This window comes from Pan paniscus, chromosome 2 (assembly GCF_029289425.2).
Source record: "Pan paniscus chromosome 2, NHGRI_mPanPan1-v2.0_pri, whole genome shotgun sequence".
NCBI lineage: Eukaryota > Metazoa > Chordata > Mammalia > Primates > Hominidae > Pan > Pan paniscus.
The window spans coordinates 49,353,172-49,375,336 of record NC_085926.1 but is presented as its reverse complement, the minus strand read 5'-3'; the positions used below and the strand labels follow the sequence as shown (position 1 = coordinate 49,375,336).

The 22,165-nt window shown below is 46.3% G+C and overlaps 1 protein-coding gene across 3 annotated transcripts in view; it reads left to right on the top strand.

Annotated features, from left to right (window-relative positions):
* RHOA (ras homolog family member A) overlaps positions 1-22,165 on the top strand; it is a 57,783-nt gene that overhangs the window by 18,921 nt on the left and 16,697 nt on the right. The gene's annotated exons all lie outside the window — the stretch shown is intronic.

Genomic DNA, 22,165 nt, shown 5'->3' with positions numbered 1-22,165 from the left:
ACTTGCAAGCTAAATCTCATTCCCCTCTAATCTCGTAATGCTGCTCTAGCAGTTCTCTCCTCTCCTGCATCATAATTTTCTGCATACAGTCTGTTGGTCAGATCTTAATACCCCACCTAGCTGCAGTGAATGCTGGGAAATGTAGTCTTCATAACTGGCAGCCGTGTGACTATGAAGGGGAAAGCTATTGAGGCAGATAAGCAGGCAGTCTCTGCCATACTTTCAACGCTTATTTTTTAAAAAAAAACAAAAACCAACTCTTTTGGTAAAAATTTTACTGAGATATAATTCATATATCACACCATTCATTTGAAATGAACAGTTTGGTGGGTTTTAGTATATTCACAGAGTTTTACGTGTATCACTACAGTCAATTTTAGAACATTATTATCACCTCAAAAAGAAACCCTATGTTCTTCAGCTGTCATCTTCAATCTCCCTATCACCACGCCCAGCCTTAGGTAACCACTAATCTACTTTGTGTCTCTCTAGATTTGCCTATTCTGGATATTTCGTGTAATGGAATCATATATTGTCTTTTGTGACTGGCTTCTTTCATTTATGCAATGTTTTAAAGGTTCATCCATGTTGTAACATTTATTTTCTGACTTTTTTTTTTTTTTTTTTTTTGAGACAGGATTTTGCTCTGTCACCCAGGCTGGAGTGCAGTGTCTCGATCGCTACTCACTGCCACTTTGCCCTCCTGGGCCCAAGCGATCCTGCCACCTCAGCCTGCAGAGTAGGTGGGACCACAGATATATGCTACCACGCCTGGGTAATATTTTTATTTTTTGTAGAGACGAGCTCTCACCATGTTGACCAGGCCAGTCTTGAACTCCTGGGCTCAAGTGATCCTCCCACCTCAGCCTCCCAAAGTGCTGGGATTATAGGCATGAGCCACCAAGCCCAGGCTGACTACTTAAAAAAAATTTTTTTTAGTAAAGATGTGGTCTCACTATGTTGCCCGGGCTGGTGTTGAACTTGTGCTATAGCAGTTCTCCCACCTCAGCCTCCCAGAGTGCTGATAACTGCACCCGGCCTGACTTTTTTTGTGTGTGATGTTTTGCTCTTGTTGCCCAGTCTGGAGAGCAGTGGTACGATTTTGGCTCACTGACACCTCCACCTCCCGGGTTCAAGTGATTCTCCTGCCTCAGCCTCCTGAGTAGCTGGGATTACAGACGTGTGCCATCATGTCCGGCTAATTTTTGTATTTTTAGTAGAGGTAAGGTTTCACTGTGTTGGCCAGGCTGGTCTCGAACTGCTGACCTCGTGATCCGCCCACCTTGGCTTCCAAAGTACTGGGATTACAGGTGCGAGCCACCGCGCCCAACTAATTTTTTGTATTTTTAGTAGAGTCAGGGTCTCACCATGTTGGCCAGGCTGGTCTCTAACTCCTGATCTCAAATGATCCATCCTCCTCAGCCTCCCAAAGTGCTGGGATTACAGGCGTGAGCCACCAGGCCTGGCCCCGGGCTGACTTCTTGAAGGAACATTTTCCACCACATATCTCAGTGCCCACGTTTTCTCAATTCACTGCCATCTACTCTTCCCTGTGGCTATATGAAAAGGTTTTCTCCTCTTGCTGGACACCTCCTCATAGACCTGTGTTCTTTTTGCAAGCATGTAGTTTGGACTCTTTTCTTGAAATGTGTTCCTTTTTTCTTGGTGTTCATTATCATCACACCTTTTTGAGCATTTCAGTTATTTCTGGCTTCTTCATGACCACCACTTCCTTTGTGTTGCTGGCACTCTTTGGCTAGATCACTGCCCCTCTCCATTCCATACACTCGAAGGCTATGCTGTTTTTACCTGTAATAACAGCTTACCTGGGCACTGATATTTTTCAGCTGACTGTGGGGAAATGTTTGTGAGGTTTGGAAAACGCCTCCTTAGATTGTGCCCATTCCACCTCCCCTTCCATTAGGGTTCTTTCTTTTGGGCACCCTCATACCCTTGCCATAGTTTTCTCATCCCTATGCAGTTAACCACTCAATCACTTTTCGTGCCCTGCCAAGGCTCTGTTTCTTCCTCTTCTTTTTTTTTGGAGACAGAGTCTCGCTCTGTTGCCCAGGCTAGAGTGCAGTGGTGTGATCTTGGCTCACTGCAACCTCCGCCTCCTGGGTTCAAGCGATTCTCCTACCTCAGCCTCCCGAGTAGCTGAAATTATAGGCGCCCGCCACCACGCCTGGCTAATTTTTGTATTTTTAGTAGAGATGGGGTTTCACCATGTTGGCTAGGCTGGTCTTGAACTCCTGACCTCAGGTGATCTGCACCCCCCTGAGTCTCCCAAAGTGCCGGGATTACAGGTGTGAACAGCCGTGCCCGGCCAGGCTTTGTTTCTCTATTAATTACAGACCTGATTGTGCTGGTCCAGTGGCTTTCCCTTCCTTACAGAATAGAACGCAGATTGCTCTGCATGACATACCATATCCTCTGGTCTAACCATCGCCCCATCTTTCCAGCCTTATTTTCAAAAATCTCCTGTCCGAATTCTTTTTTTTTTTGAGACGGAGTCTTGCACTGTCGTCCAGGCTGGAGTGCCGTGGTGCGATCTCGGCTCACTGCAAGCTCCGCCTCCCGGGTTCACGTCATTCTCCTGCCTCAGCCTCCTGAGTAGCTGGGACTACAGCCGCCCGCCACCACACCCAACTGTTTTTTTTGTATTTTTAGTAGAGACGTGATTTCACCGTGTTAGCCAAGATGGTCTCGCGCCCGACCGCCAAATTCTTGTGTTACTGGTCATTGAGGTTATTTGCTCAAGCTGTTTCCTCACCTTAGAAAGTATTCCTGAACCATCATTACCGCTCTTTCCAGGGGACTTGTCCTCCTTCTTCAAGGTCCATCCAGGTCAGATATCATCTTATCTGAAGCTCTCTGGCAGAATCACTTGCTTTTTCTCTGAGTTCATACCATTTGTTACAGCACTTAATTACATTGTACTGTTTTCCCTGAGTGTTTTCCAGATAAAGCTATATCTCTAGTAGCTAGAACAAGGAATGGCCCATAGAAGACAGTGGTTTGTGGCCGGATGCAGTGGCTCACGCCTGAAATCCCAGCATTTTGGGAGGCCGAGGCAGGTAGATCACTTGAGGTCAAGAGTTCGAGACCAGTTTGGCCAATATGGTCAAACCCCATCTCTACTAAAATTACAAAAATTAGCTGGGCGTGGTGGTGCGCACCTGTAATTTTAGTTACTCATGAGGCTGATGCAGGAGAATTGGTGGAACCCGGGAGGCGGAGGTTGCATTGAGCCAAGATCATGCCACTGCACTTCAGCCTGGGCAACAGAGAGAGACTCTGTCTCAAAAAAACAAAAACAAAAAAGTGGTTTGTATGAGACCAGTCGGGGCAATAAGAATTGAGACAAGGAGCTGGATGCAGTGGCTCACGCCTGTAATCCTAGCACTTCGGGAGGCTGAGGCGGGCAGATTGCGAGGTCAGGAGTTCGAGACCAGCCTGACCAACATGGTGAATCCCTGTCTCTACTAAAAATACAAAAATTAGGCCGGGGGCGGTGGCTCACACCTGTAATCCCAGCACTTTGGGAGGCTGAGGCAGGCAGATCACGAGGTCAGGAGATTGAGACCATCCTGGCTAACACGGTGAAACCCTGTCTCTAATAAAAAATAAAAAAATTAGCCGGGCGTGTTGGCGGGTGCCTGTAGTCCTAGCTACTTGGGAGGCTGAGGCAGGAGAATGGCGTGAACCCGGGAGGTGGAGCTTGCAGTGAGCCGAGATCATGCCACAGCACTCCAGCCTGGGCAACAGAGGAGACTCCATCTCAAAAAAAAAAAAAAAAAAAAAAAAAATTAGCCAGGCGTGGTGGTGCATGCCTGTAATCCCAGCTACTCAGGAGGCTGAGACAGGAGAACTGCTTGAACCCGGGAGGCGGAGGTTGCAGTGAGCCGAGATTGTACCACTGCACTCCAGCCTGGGCGACAGAGTGAGATTCTTTCTCACACACACACACACACACACACACACACACACACACACAGAATTGAGACAAGGGACCTGTGGTCCTAACTTGTTCTTGAGGCTGAGCCTGTCTCTTAAAAAAAAAAAAAAAAAAAAAAAAGGCCAGTGCAGTGGCCTACACCTGTAATCTGAGCACTTTGGGAGGCCAAGGCAGGTAGATCGCTTGATCCCAGGAGTTGGAGACCCGTCTGGCCCATATGATGGAACCCCATCTCTACAGCAATTAGCCAAACGTGGTGGTGTGTGCCTGTGGTCTCAGCTACTTGGGATACTGAGGTGGGAGAACTGATTGAGCCTGGGAGGTTGAGGCTGCAGTGAGCCATAATTACGTCACTGCACTCCAGTCTGGGTGACAGAGGCAGACCCTCTCTGGAAAAAAAAGTTGACACAAGGCCACTGGGCCTGGCAAGGAGAAGATCACCATTACACTGCAGTAGTAGGTGGCAGAGTGACTAAGAATGAAGCGTAAAAGATGGATGGGAGCACTTAGAATTTATCTTTAAAATACCTGATTTTTTTATTTTTTGAGACAGAGTCTTGCTCTGTTGCCGAGGCTGGAGTGGCGCGATCTTGGCTCACTGCAGCCTCCGCCTCCCAGGTTCCAGCCATTCTCCTGCCTCAGCCTCTCAGGTAGCTGGGATTACAGGCACACTCACCATGCCTGGGTAATTTTTGTATTTTTAGTAGAGACGGGGTTTGACCATGTTGGCCAGGCTGGTCTTGAACTCCTGACCTCAGCTGATCTACCCCCCTTGACCTCCCAAAGTGCTAGGATTACAGAAGTGAGCCATCACTCCCGACCTCTAAAAGACCTGATGTTTGTGGTGACCATTTTCTGGAAAAATTTGTGACATTAAATTGTGGATTTGTCTTCTTTGACCGATCCAGCAACTGTGGGAGACATGTTAAGAACAGCGTTGTCTTTCTGTGATGGTGGACGTGCTGTATATCTGCACTGTCCAGTACCATAGCTCCCAGCCACATGTGGCTATTGAGCATTGAATATGGTCAGTGTGGCCAAGGAACTGAATTTGAAAATGAAAAATTTTAGGCCAAGTGCAGTAGTTCACACCTGTAATCCCAGCACTTGTGGAAGGCTGAGGCAGGCAGATGACTTGAGCTCAGGAGTTTGAGACCAGTCTGGGTAACATGACAAGACCTGTCTTTTATTCAATACTTTAAAATTTTTACTTACTTGATAAAAAGGAAGAATATTTTAAAATTTAAACATCAGTTTTTTGTTCTTGTTTTTGACACAGGGACTCACTCTGGCACCCAGGCTGGAGAGCAGTGGTATGATCATGGCTCACTGTAGACTTAACCTACTGGCTGAAGCTGTCCTCTCACCTCAGTTTCCCACCCTTACCCACCCAGTAGCTGGGATTACAGACACTCACCAACACGCCTGGCTAATTTTTATTATTTGTAGAAATGAGGTCTCACTGTATTGCCCAGGCTGGTCTCGAGCTCCTGGCCTCAGACATCCTGGGATTACAGGTGGGAGTCACTGTGCCTGACCAGCATTGTTTTTTTGTTTTTGTTTGTTTTTTTAAAGATAAATTAATTGGCCATGTGTGGTGGCTCACGCCTGTAATCCTAGCACTTTGCGGGGGCTGAGGCTGGTGGATCACCTGAGATAGGAGTTCGAGACCAGCCTGGCCAATAAGGCAAAACCCTGTCTCTACTAAAAATACAGAAATGAGCTGGACGTAGTGGTGGATGCCTATAATCCCAGCTACTTGGGAGGCTGAGGCGGGAGAATCGCTTGAACCTGGGAGGCAGGATTGTAGTGAGCTGAGATCGTGCCATTACACTCCAGTCTGGGGGACAAGATCGAAACGCTGTCTCAAAAAAAAAAAAAAAAAAAAGATTAATTAGTCCGGGCATAGTGGCTCACGCCTGTAATCCCAGCACTTTGGGAGGCCAAGGTGGGCGGATCACCTGAGGTTGGGAAGTTCAGACCAGCCTGACCAACATGGAGAAACCCCGTCTCTACTAAAAATACAAAATTACCCGGGCATGGTGGTGCATGCCTGTAATCCCACCTACCGGGGAGGCGGAGGTTGTAGTGAGTTGAGATCGCGCCATTGCACTCCAGCCTGGGCAACAAGAGTGAAACTCTGTCTTAAAAAAAGAAAGTCACAATGTGGCTAGTAGCTACCACATTGGGCAGTGAAGCTGTGACATTACCAGTTGTAGGATTGAATGCAATCCAGACTTTTTGTCTGTTGTGTTCACACTTGAAGCAGTGACTCTGTTGCCTAAGTATGTATAATTTTTACTTTTTTTTTTTTTTTTTTTGACGGATTCTCACTCTGTCGCTCAAGTTGGAGTGCAGTGGTGTGATCTTGGCTCACTGCAGCCTCTGTCTCCTGGGTTCAACTGATCTTCCTGCCTCAGCCTCCCTAGTAGCTGGAACTACACGTGTGTACTACCACACCTGGCTAATTTTTGTATTTCTTTTTTTTTTTTTTTTGAGACGGAGTTGCTCTGTCACCCAGACTGGAGTGCAGTGGTGCGATCTCGGCTCACTGCAACCTCTGCCTCCCAGGTACAAGCGGTTCTCCTGCCTCATCCTCCCAAGTAGCTGGGACTACAGGTGCATGCCACCACGCCTGGCTAGTTTTTTGTATTAGTAGAGACGGGGTTTCACCGTGTTAGCCAGGGTGGTCTCGATCTCCTGACCTCGTGATCCTCCTGCCTCAGCCTCCCAAAGTGCTGGGATTACAGGCATGAGCCACCACATCCAGCCTGATTTTTATATTTTTAGTAGAGACGGGGTTTCACCATGTTGGCCAGGCTGGTTTCGAACTCCTGACTTCAAGTAATCTGCCCGCCTCAGCTTCCCAGAATGCTGAGATTATAGGGGAGAGCCACCACACCTGGCCCCGTACTCTTTTATATTAATATCCATGACGCCTTTTACCTTTTCTGAAATAGATTTTTTCAGTTTCTCTACTGTCACTCTATCAAAATTTGTAAATTTTCCTTGGAATATTAGACAGAGGATTAAGCCATGTGTTTTTCCAGTCCAGCTTTTGTTACATCTGTATTTTCCTTTTACATGTTGACTGGTTCAGACTGGCTAGCATCCCAAGTAAGGTGTGAATTAAATCCTGACATGGGGCTGGGCGTGGTGGCTCATACCTGTAATACCAGCACTTTGAGAGGCCAAGGCAGGCGGATTACCTGTGGTCAGGAGTTCAAGACTAGTCTGGCCAACATGGTGAACCCGTCTCTACAAAAAATACAAAAATTAAGGCTGGGTGCAGTGGCTCACGCCTGTAATCCCAGCATTTTGGGAGGCCGAGGCAGGTGGATCACAAGGTCAGGAGTTCAAGACCAGCCTGGCCAAGATGTTCCCCGTCTCTACTAAAACTACAAAAATTAGCCGGGCGTGGTGGCGGGTGCCTGTATTCCCAGCTACTCAGAAGGCTGAGACACAAGAATCGCTTGAGCCCGGGAGGTGGAGGCTGCAGTGAGCTGAGATTGTGCCACTGCATTCCAGCCTGGGTGACAGAGTGAGACTCCATCTTAAAGAAAAAGAAAAAAATTCCTGATAACGGACTGTCAAAGCTATTTGCTTCTCACAGTCTGTGGGTATTATAGATGGACGGGGACCCGCCAATAAAGGAGGGGAAGGCTCCTTTTGTGAAACTGATTTGCTTCTGTCTTCTAAATCAGTATGTGTACTTGGGCCTACTAATCAAGTCTTACTGTTTTTTCTGTAACTTTTTTTTTTTTTTTGAGGTGGAGTCTCACTCTGTTGCCCAGGCTGGAGTGCAGTGGCACCATCTCGGCTCACTGCAAGCTCCACCTCCTGGGTTCATGCCATTTTTCTGCCTCAGCCTCCTGAGTAGCTGGGACTACAGGCACCTGCCACCACGCCCGGCTAATTTTTTGTGTGTGTGGTAGAGACTGGGATTCACTGTGTTAGGATGGTCTCAATATCCTGACCTCATGATCCGCCTGCCTCGGCCTCCCAAAGTGCTGGGATTACAGGCGTAAGCCACCGCGCCCGGCTTCTGTAACTTTTATTTATTGTAAGTTGTTAGCTATTGGAATTCTGGACAGAACAGAGCTCCTGAGTCTGTTCACTGCTGTAAGAAGTAAGAAGTGTCATGACTCTTTTTCAGCAGAGGAATTAGTCTATTAATGACATGTGGCTGGAAATAGACCTGCCACTCAGAACCTGTTCTGGAGTAAGTCCTTCCAAGATGGGCCTAGGGAATCTGAGAAGCACAGCAGGTTCCTCTCAGCAAGTGCTGCTGAACCCCAAACTAAGCTCACACATTCTTCTTGGGTTCTGCCTGGAGAAGTCCCTATTAGCCTCATCCCTAAGCAACCACTATGCTCCTTTTTTTTTTTTTTGGAGACGGAGTCTCGCTTTGTCGCCCAGGCTGGAGTGCAATGTCACAATCTTCACTCACTGCAAGCTCAGCCCCCCGAGTAGCTGGGATTACAGGTGGACGCCACCAGGCCTGGCTGATTTTTTTTTGTATTTTTGTAGAGATGGGGTTTCACCAGGTTGGCCAGGTTGGTCTTGAACTCCTGACTTCAGGTGTTCCACCCGCCTCGGCCTCCCAAAGTGCTGGGATTACAGGCGTGAGCTACCACGCCCAGCAGCTGCTTTCTGTCTCTGTAGATTTACCTATTCTGGATATTTCATACAAATATGGTATGAAATATGTGGTTCTTTGTGACTGGTTTCTTTTTTTCTTTTTTTTTTTTTTGAGACGGAGTCTCGCTCTGTCGCCCAGGCCAGACTGCGGACTGCAGTGGCGCAATCTCGGCTCACTGCAAGCTCCGCTTCCCGGGTTCACGCCATTCTCCTGCCTCAGCCTCCCGAGTAGCTGGGACTACAGGCGCCCGCCACCGCGCCCGGCTAATTTTTTTTTTTTTGTATTTTTAGTAGAGACGGGGTTTCACCTTGTTAGCCAGGATGGTCTCGATCTCCTGACCTCATGATCCACCCGCCTCGGCCTCCCAAAGTGCTGGGATTACAGGCGTGAGCCACCGCGCCCGGCCGTGACTGGTTTCTTTTACTGAGCATAGTATTTTCAAGATTCATCCATGTTGTAGCATGTTTCAGTACAGTACTGTACTTCGTTCCTTATTGTTGCTGAGTAGTACTCCACTGTATGGCTATAACACATGGATATGTAGCTTAGATAGGATTATTTTGTTAATTAAAAGCTAATGAACAAAGATTTCAAAGTGTGAGATATTAGTCATTAGTAGGCTGGCCATTGAACAGCTCCACATTTCAAAATGTGAGATACTAAATTAGTTATTAGTGGGCTGGCCCATTGAACAGCTCCAGAAGGCCTTCAGGAAGTTGTCCAGACAAATGTAAGCATCATGGTCACACAAATGTGAGAAAATTACCAAAGACTGCTATGTGAAATGTGGAGAGTTGCTCATTAATGCATGGTTTTAATTTACCTACTGAAGCATAGTCAGTAGCCACTGTAGCATCTGAAGAACATATGATGGACACACCACTCCCACACTCAGCACCCAGATAAGCAAGGCAGGCAGCAGTGCAGATGAGCTATAGTTATCCCAGGAAATCACTTTGACTTGTAAAGTGTGAAAAGGACTAGCCTTCACCTATCATTCTTTCTATAGCAGAGCTCCCTAAAGCTCAGAAAGCCACAGCTGGCTGGATGTCATGGCTCCACCTATTATAATCCCACCACTTTGGAAGACAGAGGCGGGTGGGTCACTTAAGCCCAGGAGTTCATCACTGAGCCCAGGAGTTCGAGACCAGCCTGGGCAACATGGCAAAACCCCGTCTCCACACACACACCCACACAAATACAAAAAAATTTAGCCGGGAATGGTGGCACACACCTATAATCCCAGCTACTTGGGAAGCTGAGGTGGGAGGGTCACCTGAGCCCAGGAGTTTGATGCTGCAGTGAGCCATGATGACAGCACTGCACTCCAGCCTGGGCAACAGAGTGAGACCTTGTCTCCAGGAAAAAAAAAAAAGAGAAAGCCATCCCCTTCCTTGACATCATCTGTAATGAGTAAACAGACATTAAAACACTCAGTAAGAGTAAAGAGGTGTAAGACATGCTAGAACCAAAGAACCAAGAGGTGATGATTTCAGAGTGACTCAAACATATGTGACATTATTTCTTTCTCTGGTGTGTACAGAAAAAAGATACACACATCTAAAAGAAATGTATGCAAAAACATCATAAAAGCGTAGAAAACAAACATAATAGGGTTTTTTTTTGTTTGTTTTTTTTTTTTGAGACCTGGAGTCTCGCTCTGTCCCCCGGGCTGGGGTGCAGTGGTGTGATCTCACTGCAACCTCTGCTCCCGGGTTCACACCATTCTCCTACCTCAGGCTCCTGAGTAGCTGGAACTACAGGTGCCTGCCACCATGCCTGGCTAATTTTTTTTGTATTTTTAGTAGAGACAGGGTTTCACCGTGTTAGCCAGGATGGTCTCTATGCTGACCTCGTGATCTGCCCACCTTGGGCCTCCCAAAGTGCTGGGATTACAGGCATGAGCCACCACGCCCGACCCTTTTTTTTTTTTTTTTTCCCCGAGATGGAGTCTCGCTCTGTCACGTAGGCTGGAGTGCAATGGCACGATCTCTGCTCACTGCAACCTCTGCTTCTCGGGTTCAAGCAATTTTCCTGCCTCAGCCTCCCAAGTAGCTGGGGCTACAGGTGCGTGCCACCATGCCTGGCTAATTTTTTGTATTTTTAGTAGAGATGGGGTTTCACCATATTAGCCAGGATGGTCTCAATTTCCTGACCTCATGATCCGCCCGCCTCGGCCTCCCAAAGTGCTGGGATTACAGGTGTGAGCCACCACGCCCGGCCTGTTGTTGTTTTTTTTTTTTTTTTTTTTTGAGACGGAGTTTCTCGTTGCCCAGGCTGGAGTGGAATGGCGTGATCTCGGCTCACTGCAACCTCTGCCTCCCAGGTTCAAGCGGTTCTCCTGCCTCAGCCTCCTAAGTAGCTGGGATTACAGGCACCCGCCACCACGCCTGGCTAATTTTTTTTTGTATTTTTAGTAGAGACGGGATTTTGCCATGTTGGCCAGACTGGTCTCGATTTCCTGACGTCAGGTGATCCATTTGCCTCGGCCTCCCAAAGTGCTGGGATTACAGGCGTGAGCTGCCACGCCCGGTCATGTAACAGTTTTAAAAAGTCCATACGGTCATACTGAATATAGACATAGACAGAGTTAATCAAATACATCAGAGACTGAGTTTGTGAAGTTAAGGAAAAATATTCAAACTAGTTAATCGCCCTAAGTTGCATATTAATTAATCGAGTCTTTCACAGTGTCACCAAGGTTTGCCTGAGTAGGCAAAGGAGAATAATACGCTAAAGCTGTAGAATCACTTCTCTTGACACGGGGAAGGAAGGAGGGTAAGACAGTGGAATGTTTAGAAATGTGTACTCTGAAACGGATTGCTTAATTTACTTCAGTGTCCAATTCTGCCTCTTACTGGCTAGCAGTGCGACTGACGTTGAACAAATTAGCCTTTCCGTACTCAGTTTCTTCATCTGTAAATGAGAGTATTAGAACTTACCTTACAGGAGGACTGTTGCGAGGATTGTTTGTTTAAAGTTTATAACTGCATTATTTGTTAGCTGTTTCTTATATTTTTCCTTTTCTACGAAGTAGTAGTGGGAGACAAGGCTTCCCTACATTTAGTTTGATGCCTGTGGTTCTAAGTATAAGGAGAAAACGGAGGGGAGGAAAGAGGAAGTAAAAAAATGAAAGATGACCTAAATAAATGGAAAGGCGTCCATGTTCATATGTCAGAAGACTTAACATTGTAAAGATGGCAGTACTCCCCAAATCGATCTGTAGATTCAGTGTAATTCCTATCAAAATTCCAGCTGGCTTTTTTGCAGAAATTGACAAACTGTTCCTAAAATACATACCGAAATTCAGGGGACCCAGAATAACCAAAATAATCTTGGAAAAAAACAAAGCTGGAGGACTCACACCTCCAGATTTTAAAACTTACTGCAAAGCAACAGTAATCAAGACTGTGGTACTAGTATAAGGGTGGACAATATAGACCAATGGAATAGGATTAATCCAAAGTAAACCCTCAGTTGCTAATTAGTTGATTTCTCAAGTGTGCCAGGACCATCCAGTTGGGGGGAAAATAGTCTTTTCAGTAAATAATGCTGAGGTGACTAGATTTCCAAGTGAAAAAGAATGAAGTTGGACCCCTTACCTCATATCATGTATAAAAATTAACTCAAAATGAATCAAAGGCCTAAAGTGTAAGACTTAAAACTATAGAAAGAAGCATATATATATTTTTTACGACCTTGAATTTGGCTGTGGTATTTTAGATATGCCACCAAACCATCAGTAACCAAAGGGAAAAACAGATAAATTTGACTTCAACAAAATAAAAAATGTTGTGCCCCAAAGGGCATCATCAAAAAAATAAAAAAAAAACTGAGTTTAAAAATGGGCAATGGGGGCTGGGTGCGGTGGCTCATTGCTGTAATCCTAGCACTTTGGGAGGCCGAGGCAAGTGGATCACCTGAGGTCAGGAGTTTGAGACCAGCCTGGTCAACATGGTAAAACCCCGTCTCTACTAAAAATAAAAAAATTAGCCAGGCGTGGTGGCAAACGCCTATAATCCCAGCTATTTGGGAGGCTGAGGCAGGAGAACTGCTTGAACCTGGGAGGTGGAGGTTGCAGTGAGCCAAGATCGCGCCACTGCACTCCAGCCTGGGCGACAGAGTAAGACTCTGTCTCAAAAAAAAAAAAAAAAAAAGGTGGGGGGGCAATGGACCAGGCGCAGTGGCTCACCCCTGTAGTCCCAACACTTAGGGAGCCAACACGGGAGAATCACTTGAGGCTAGGAGTTTGAGACCAGCCAGGGCAACACAGCAAGACCCTGTCTCTACATAAAAGATAATTAAATTTGTTTTTCCCCCGAGACAGAGTCTTGCTGTCACCCAGACTGGAGTGCAGTGGTGCCATCTCGGCTCACTGCAACCTCCGCCTCCCAGGTTCAAACAATTCTCCTGCCTCAGCCTCCCGAGTAGCTGGGATTACAGGTGCCTGCCACCACGCTAGGCTAATTTTTGTATTCATAGTAGAGAATGGTTTCACCATGTTGGCCAGGCTGCTGGTTTCGAACTCCTGACCTCAAGTGATCTGCCCATCTGAGCCTCCCAAAGTACTTGGATTACAGGCGTGAGCCACTGCACCCAGCCAAGATAATTAAATTTTTAGAAAGTGGGGGCATCACTTGAGCCCAGGAGTTTAAGACCATCCTGGGCAACATGGTGAAACTCCATCTTTACAAAAAAACCACAAAAATTAGCTGGGCGTGGTGTGTGTGCCTGTACTCCCAGCTACTTGGGAGACTGAAGTGGGAGGATTACCTGAGCCTGGGAGGTCAAGGTTGTGGTAAGCCATGATAACACCACCTCACTCCAGCCTGGATGACAGTGAGACCCTGTCTCAAAAAAAAAAAAATTAAAAGTTGTAAAAGAAATACTGTTATTTGTGTATTGTTACTGGTGACTTAATTAGATATAACTGACTTTTGGTTAAATAAACCTCTACTCCAAACTTATAAGTTATTTCTGAGACTAAACCTAGCCTGGAAAATGACACGTCTGGGAGAGCTAAGCGTGATTTCCTTTCTTGACAAACCATGTACTTGTAAAGAATGCTGCATTATAGCAAAGTGGAAAGGAGAGATAATTCTGCAAAATTTCTCCTGCGTTTTTCAAGGAGAAAACAGCAAGTTTGATTTTCTGTGCTTGTACTTTTTACTTCTCAACATCTGTGTATTGCCACATTCCCAGTATCCCAGAAATCACTTAGGCTTTCATTTTGTCCGATAATCACTTGTAATTTTTGTCTTTGTCACCATTAGTGGCTAAATGATTTTATACTTTTTCTGGGCCAAATGCTCTTTATCAGATATTTTTCTTTTTCTTTTCTTTCTTTTTTCTGAGACACAGTCTCAGTCTGCCGCCCAGGCTGTAATGCAGTAGTGCAATCTCGGCTCACTGCAACCTCCACCTCCCAGATTCAAGTGATTCTCGTGCCTCAGCCTTCCAAGTAGCTGGGATTACAGGCAGATGCCACCATGCCCGGCTAATTTTTGTATTTTCAGTAGAGACAGGGTTTTGCCATGTTTGCCAGGCTGGTCTCGAACTCCTGACCTCAAGTGATCCGCCCACCTCAGCCTCCCAAAGTGCTGGGATTATGGGCGTGAGCCACCGTGCCTGGCTGGACTGGGGTCTTTAAACGTGAATTCCCTCCCTATAAGCAAAGGTGGAGACAGAGTCTGGACATTCTAGGAAGGGAAGGCACAAACAGAATAGAAGACACATGCAGTAATCTCAGACACACCAAAGCACCCAGAAGGAATGGAGTGCAGGCTGAAAGTGCAGAGAGGAAGGTGGGGCTGGAGAGGGCCCAAGGACAGGCAATGATTTATTCCCCATCTATAAGGAAACTTTTCAAACCATAACAGAAGATTTAAGTCAATACTGGAACAAATATTGTGCGCATGTTGAACTATAAACAAAGCAAAGATAGCTCTTTTTTTTCTTTTTTGAGATGGATTCTCGCTCTATAGACCAGGCTGGAGTGCAGTGGTGCGATCTCAGCTCACTGCAAGCTCCACCTTCCGGGTTCACGCCATTCTCCTGCCTCAGCCTCCCGAGTAGCTGGGACTACAGGCTCCTGCCACCATGCCCGGCTAATTTTTTGTATTTTTAGTAGAGATGTTAGCCAGGATGGTCTTGATCTCCTGACCTCGTGATCTGCGCGCCTCGGCCTCCCAAAGTGCTGGAATTACAGGCGTGAGCCACCACACCTGGCCAAAAGAGATTATTTCTCAAGAATTGAATGTCTTCTAGGTAGGGTGCTACGCAAAGGTGGCAGCCTTTTCTTTTTCTTTTTCTTTTTCTGATACGATGGAGTTTTGCTCTTGTCGCCCAGGCTGGAGTGCAATGGCGCTAACTCGGCTCACTGCAACCTTTGCCTCCTGTGTTCAAGTGATTCTCCTGCCTCAGCATCTCAGTAGTTGGGATTACAGGTGCCCACCACCACGCCCACCTAATATTTGTGTTTTTAGTGGAGATGGGGTTACACCATGTTGGTCAGGCTTGTCTCGAACTCCTGACCTCAGGTGATCTACCCACCTCTCAAAGTACTGGGATTCCAGGCATGAACCCCAGCACACTTGGCCAAAGCAGCCTTTTCTTGAACTGGGGAATTCCTGTTGACGTTTCTTTGCATCCCATAGGGTCCTGGTTGTTTGACTTTGGGCAAAAGCCTATGCAGATTAGGCCTTATGAGAGACGTAAAGTTTATTAAATCTTTATTTTGTGAGACAGGGTCTTACTGTGTCACTCAGGCTGGAGTGTAGTGGCGTGATTTCAGCTCACTGCAACCTCTGCCTCCTGTACTCAAGTGATCCTCCCATCTTAGCCTCCTGAGTAGCTGTGACCACAGATGCGCACCACCACAGCCAGCTAATTTTTTGTATTTTGGGTAGAGATGGGGTTTCACTGTGTTGTTTAGGATGGTCTCCAACTCTTAGACTCAAGCAATTTGCCTGCCTTGGCTTCCCAAAATGCTGGGATTACAGGTGTGAGCCACCGCGCCCAGTGTCTATTTTTTTATTTTATTTTATTTTATTTATTTATTTATTTTTGAGACGGAGTCTCTCTCTGTCACCCAGGCTGGAGTGCAGTAGCACGATCTTAGCTCACTGCAAGCTCCACCTCCTGGGTTCACCCCATTCTCATGCCTCAGCCTCCCGAGTAGCTGGAACTACAGGCGCCCTTCACGACGCCCGGCTAATTTTTTGTATTTTTAGTAGAGACGGGATTTCACTATGTTAGCCAGGATGGTCTCGATTTCCTTACCTCGTGATCTGCCCACCTCAGCCTCCCAAAGTGCTGGGATTACAGGTGTGAGCCACCACGCCCGGCCAATATTTTTTTATTTTTATGAGATAGGGTCTTGCTATTTTGCCCAAGCTGGTCTCAAACTCTGGACTCTAGCTATCTTCCCACCTCAGCCTCCTGAGTAGATGGGATTACAGGCATGAGTTGCCACACTTGACTCTAACTGGGGAACTTCACTCTCTCTCTTTTTTTTTTTGAGACGAATTTTCACTCTTGTTGCCTAAACTGGAGTGCAATGGCACGATCTCAGCTCACTGCAACTTCCTCCTCCCGGGTTCAAGTGATTCTCCTGCCTCAGCCTCCTGAGTAGCTGAGATTACAGGTGCGGACCACCGTGCCCGGCTAATTTTTGTATTTTTAGTAGAGATGGGGTTTCACCATGTTGGTCAGGCTGGTCTTGAACTCCTGACATCGTGATCCACAGGCCTCGGCCTCCCAAAGTGCTGGGATTACAGGCGTGAGCCACCATGCCAATCCTTTTTTTTTTTTTTTTTTTTTTGACCGAGTCTCACTGTGTTGCCCAGGCTGGAGTGCAGTGGCGCGTTCTCAGCTCACTGCAACCTCTGCCTGCCGAATTCAAGTGATTCTCATGCCTCAGCATCCTGAGTAGCCTTTCAGGGGTTACAGGTGCCTGCCACCAACCCAGCTAATTTTTTTTTTTTTTTTTTTTTTGAGACGGGGTTTTTCTCTTGTTGCCCAGGCTGGAATGCAATGGCGAGATATCGGCTTACTGCAGCCTCTGCCTCCTGAGTTCAGGAGATTCTCCTGCCTCAGCCTCTCGAGTAGCCGGGATTATGGGTACATGCCACTACATCCAACTTATTTTTATATTTTTTGTAGAGACGGGGTTTCACAATGTTGGCCAGGCTGGTCTTGAACTCTGGACCTCAAGTGATCCGCCTACCTCAGCCTCCCAAAGTGCTGGCATTACAGGCATGAGCCATTACTCCTAGCCTTGACTGCATGCTCTTGTTTGAAGATTTGCATTGAGCACATTTCCCTGTCATCGATATGCTTCTTATTGTGCTTTCATGATTAGTAGTATCTTCAATTTACTCCCTTTTTGCAAAAAAAAAAAAAAAAAAAGTTACTAGATTTTGTAGATTTGGATAAAATTCTATAATATCTATATCTATATATATACACACACACGTATTCACTGCTGTATGTAATATTGTCCTGAGAATTCACAAATGAGTAATGGCAGCACTGTCAGCCCTCTGAGTTTTTTTGTTTTGTTTTCATTGTTTATTTTTGTCATTGTTTGCCCTCTGAGTTTTCTTCTGGTACCCCTGTGGATTGTCTTATCCATTCTGGTTGGGGAACATACCCTTTAGACAATATAGTTTTGATAATGAGTATTTATTATTATTATTATTATTATTATTATTATTATTATTTTTGAGACAAGAGTCTCTGTCACCCAGGCTAGAGTGCAGTGGCATGATCTTGGCTCACTGCAACCTCCACCTCCCAGGTTCAAGCGATTCTCTTGCCTCACCCCACCACGCCTGGGTAATTTTAATATTTTTAGTAGAGATGGGGTTTCATATGTTGGCCAGGCTGGTCTCAAACTCCTGACCTCGTGATCTGCCCGCCTCGGCCTCCCAGAGTGCTGGGATTACAGGCGTGAACCACCATGCCCAGCTGAGTATATATTATTTAGGATTAGTTTGACTATAGGTAACAGAGACTTGAAAAATACCACCTTAAATAAGACAGTCATTTATTTCTCATTCATATGGAAGAAACATGGAAGGTAGGCAGTCTTGGGGCTGAGATGGTGGCTCCCAAGATCACCTGAGATCCAGGCTCCTTTTTACCTTTTGGTTCTTCCAGCCCCACGGTATGGCATTCATTCTCACATACCAGGATGGCTGCTTAGAAACCAGCCCTTACTTTAGATTTAAGCAGCAGGAAAGGAGGAAGATAATAAAGACTTCCCTTTAAGAAAGACTTTCTGGAAGTCCCACAACATACTGCTGATTCTCACATCTCATGGTACATGGCCATGTCTCCAAGGGAAGCTAGGAAGTGTAGTCTACAACAAAGTACATAGCTAAAAATCGAAGTATGGTCTAGGAGGGAAGGGTGGGAATTGGGATGGTTGACCATCACTGTCTGCCAGATGGAAGGAATCTGCAGATTTCTCTCTTTTTTCCCCCCACTGGGGGCGAGAGTGGTGGTAACAGCTTTATTGAAATATAATCCACATATCTTACAATTCACCTTTTTAAAGTGTGAATTATATATACTGTGGGCTGGGTGCGGTGGCTCACGCCTGTAATCCCAACACGCTGGGAGAGACAGGCAGGAGGATCGCTTGACCTCAGGAGTTTGAGAGCAGCTGGGGCAACGTGGTGAAACCCGGTCACTACTAAAAATACAAAAAATTAGCTGGGTGTGGTGGCATGCACCTTTAGTTCCAGCTACTTGGGAGACTGAGATTGGAGGTTCACTTGAGCCTGGGGAGGCTAAGGTTGCAGTGAGTGGAGATCGCACCACTATACTCCAGCCTGGGCAACAGAGTGAGACCCTGTCTCAAAATAAATAAAATGTGTGAATTATGTATACTATAATCAATAGTTTATAGTATATTCATAGAGTTGTGCAGCCATCACCACAATAATTTTGGAAAAATCTTTACCTGAGAAACTCCACTATTCCATTAGTCATTTTCCATTTCTCTCCACCCCCAAGTCCCTGCCCTAGGCAACTACCAGTCTATTTTCTCTTTCTGAATTTGTTTATTCTGGACAATTTTATATAAATGGAATCATGCATGTTGGTTTTTGTGACTGGGTTCTTTCACTTATATAACATTTCCAAGATCTATCCATACTATAGCATATATCAGTACTTTATCCTTTATCGCTGAATAATATTCCATTCCATTTTATGGATATATTTATATTCATCAGTTGTTGGATATTTGGGTTCTTTACATTTTTTGACTATTATGAATAATCCTGCTATGAATATTCATGTAGAGGTACAAGTTGTTATGTGGACATATGTTTTTGTTTCTCTTAGATATATACCTAGGAATAGAATTGCAGGGTCATACCTACTCACATCCTTTGCTCATTTTTTAATTGGATTAGATTATTTGTCTTTTTATTATTGAATTGTAAGAGTTCTTTATTTTTTAATTTTTTCTATATACTGTATTTAGGCCTGGTGAGGTGGCTTATGCTTGTAATCCCAGCACTTTGGGAGGCTGAATCGGGAGGATTGCATGAGCCCAGGAGTTCGAGACCAGCCTGGGTAATATAGTGAAACCCTATCTGTATAAAAATTAGTCAGCTGTGGTGGCAGGAGCCTGGTAGTCCCAGCTACTGGAGAGGTTAAGGTGGGAGGATCACTTGAGTTGAGCCTGGGAGGCAGAGGCTGCAGTGAGCCAATATTGCACCACTGCATTCCAGCCTTGGTGACAGAATGAGACCCTTTCTGAAAATAACTACATAATAGAGAAACACATAGATAGGTTAGATAGGTACATAGATTGGATAGATGCATAGATAGATGGGCAGTGGCTCACGCCTGTAATCCCTCAGCACTGTGGGAGGCCGAGGCGAGTAGATCACTTGAGCTCAGGAGTTGGAGACCAGCCTGGGCAACATGGCGAAACCCCGTCTCTGCCAAAAATACAAAAATTAGCTGGGCGTGGTGGCGCATGCCTGTGGTCCCAGCTGCTGGGGAATCTGAGGTGGGAGGATCACTTGAGCCTCGAAGGTGGAGATTGCATTGAGCCAAGATCACGCCACTGCATTCCAGCCTGGGTGACAAAGTGAGACCTCATCTCAAAAAAAAAAAAAAAAAAAGATAGATGGATAGATAAATAGCGTACTTCATGTCAGAAGGAGTTCTCTTTTTTTTTTTTTTTAAAGACACAGTTTCACTCTGTTGCCCAGGCTGGAGTGCAGTGGTTTTTTTTTTTAAAGACACAGTTTCACTCTGTTGCCCAGGCTGGAGTGCAGTGGTACAATCTGGGCTCACTGCAACTTCTGCCTCCTGGGTTCAAGCGATTCTCCTGCCTCAATCTCTCGAGTAACTGGGATTACAGGTGCCCGCCACCACACCCGGCTAAGTTTTGAATTTTTTGTAGAAACAGGGTTTTGCTGGGTTGGTCAGGCTGGTCTCGAACTCCTGACCTCAAGTGTTCTGCTCGCCTCAGCCTCCCAAAGTGCTGGGATTACAGGTGTGAGCTACCGTGCCCAGCCCAAAAAGAGTTCTTTATGATTTCAACCTTGCAAGAGATCCTGAGCCAGACCACCAACCTAAGCTGCTTTTTTGTAGTTGAGTCATAAGAGTTTGAGACAAGGTTCCACTCTGTCACCCAGGCTGGAGTGCAGTGATGCAATCATAGCTCACCACATCCTCCACCTCCTGGGCTCAAGCAATCCTCCCACCTCAGCCTCCATGGTAGCTGGGACTACAGGTGCATGCTACCACAACTGGCTGATTTTTTTTTTTTTCTTTTCCTTCTTTTTTTAGAGACAGTGTCTCACTGGGGTTCCCCAGGCTGGAGTGTAGTGATGCAATCTCAGCTCACTGCAGCTTCCACCTCCAGGGCTCAGGGGATTATCCCACCTGAGCCTCCCAAGTAACTGTGATTAGCGTGCACCACCGCTCCTGGCTAATTTTTTGTATTTTTAGTAGAGACAGGGTTTCACTATGTTTCCCAGGCTCGTCTTGAACTCCTGGACTCTCAAGCAATCCACCTGTTTCGGCCTCCCAGATTGCTGGGATTATAGGCGTGAGCCACTGCGCCCGGCCCTTTTCTTTCTCCCCTCCCCTCTCATGCTTCCGTCCGTCCTTCCTTTCTCAGTGTCTCACTATGTTGTCAGGGCTGGTCTCTTAACTCCTGGGCCTGAGTATTCCTCCTGCTTCAGTCTCCCAAAGTGTTGGGATTACAGACATGAACCACTGTGCTCGGCCTCAATTGATTTTTCTTTTTTGAGACGGAGTTTCACTCTTGTTGCCCAGGCTGGAGTGCAATGGCACGATCTTGGCTCACCACAACCTCTGCCTCCCGGGTTCAAGCGATTCTCCTGCCTCTTGCTCCTGTGTAGCTAGGATTACAGGCATGTGCCACCACGCCCGGCTAATTTTGTATTTTTGGTAGAGATGGGGTTTCTCCATGTTGGTCAGGCTGGTCTCAAACTCCCGACCTCAGGTGATCTGCCTGCCTCGGCCTCCCAAAATGCTGGGATTATAGGCGTGAGCCACCGCGCCCAGCCGAGAATGCTGTTTCTTTACAAACAAATCTAGATTGGTAAAAGAAGGAATATCCAAACTTAGAAAGATTGCAGAATGTCTACCCAAACAACCTGCCAATGACTTTTTCGGTTCTTTCCTCCCTTGGGTACTCCCTTTCATCAGTCCTTTCATTGTTTTTACCCTGCTTGACAAATTGTTTCCTTTTTTTTTTTTTTTTTTTTTTTTTTTTTTGTGAGATGGAGTCTTGCTCTGTCCCCCAGGCTGGTGTGCAGTGGCCCGATCTTGGCTCACTGCAAGCTCTGTCTCCTGGGTTCATGCCATTCTCCTGCCTCAGCCTCCCAAGTAGCTGGGACTACAGGTGCCTGCCACCATGCCCGGCTAGTTATTTGTATTTTTAGTAGAGATGGGGTTTCTCCGTGTTAGCCAGGATGGTCTCGATCTCCTGACCTCGTGATCCACCCACCTCGGCCTCCCAAAGTGCTGGGATTATAGGCGTGAGCCACTGCGCCTGGCTCAATTGATTTTTTAATGTTAATATTGTATCCTGCAACCTTACTGAACTTGTTTATTCTAAAAGTTTTCTTTAGGATTTCCCACATTACAAAATCATCTCATGTGTGAATTGAGATAGTTTTACTTCTTCCTTTCCAATTTGGATGTCTTTTATTTCATTTTCTTACCTTATTGCCCTGGCTAGGACCTCCAGTATCCTGCTGGATAGAAGTAGCAAGAACAGGCCAGGCGTGGTGGCTCACGCCTGTAATCCCAGCACTTTGGGAGGCTGAGGCAGGTGGATCACCTGAGGTCAGGAGTTCAAGACCAGCCTGGCCAACAAGGTGAAACCCCATCTCTATCAAAAATTAGCTGGATGTGGTGGTACGTGCCTGTAATCCCAGCTACTTGGGAGGCTGAGGCAGGAGAATCGCTTGAACCCGGGAGGCCGAAGGTTGCAGTGAACTGAGATTGGGCCAGTGCACTCCAGCCTGGGCGACAGAGCGAGACTCCGTCTCAAAAAAAAA